Genomic DNA, 850 nt, shown 5'->3' on the forward strand with positions numbered 1-850 from the left:
CAGAAAACTAGTCAATCTAATCACACTAGGACCACAGCCTTGTCTAACTCAATGAAACTAAGCCATGCCTGTGGGGCAACCCAAGACTGAAACCATACTCACAGAAAACTAGTCAATCTAATCCCACTAGGACCACAGCCTTGTCTAACTCAGTGAAACTAAGCCATGCCCGTGGGGCAACCCAAGACGGGCAGGTCATGGTGGAGAAATCTGACAGAATGTGGTCCACTGGAGAAGGGAATGGCAAACCACTTCAGTATTCTTGCCTTGAGAACCCCATGAACAGTTTGAAAAAGCAAAATGATAGGATACTGAAAGAGAAACTCCCCAGGTCAGTAGGTGCCCAATATGCTACTGGAGATCAGTGGAGAAATAACTCCAGAAAGAATGAAGGGATGGAGCCAAAGCAAAAAGAATACCCAGCTGTGGGTGTGACTGGTGATAGAAGCAAGGTCCGATGCTGTAAAGAGCAATATTGCATAGGAACCTGGAATGTCAGGTCCATGAATCAAGGCAAATTGGAAGTGGTCAAACAAGAGATGGCAAGAGTGAATGTCGACATTCTAGGAATCAGCAAACTGGAATGGACTGGAATGGTGAATTTAACTCAGATGACCATTATATCTACTACTGCGGGCAGGAATCCCTCAGAAGAAAGGGAGTAGCCATCATGGTCAACAAAAGAGTCTGAAATGCAGTACTTGGATGCAATCTCAAACCACAGAATGATCTCTGTTCGTTTCCAAGGCAAACCATTCAATATCACAGTAATCCAAGTCTATGCCCCAACCAATAACGCTGAAGAAGCTGAAGTTGAATGGTTCTATGAAGACCTACAAGACCTTTTAGA

Source organism: Bison bison, unplaced genomic scaffold (assembly GCF_000754665.1).
Source record: "Bison bison bison isolate TAMUID 2011002044 unplaced genomic scaffold, Bison_UMD1.0 scf7180017864295, whole genome shotgun sequence".
Classification (NCBI taxonomy): domain Eukaryota; kingdom Metazoa; phylum Chordata; class Mammalia; order Artiodactyla; family Bovidae; genus Bison; species Bison bison.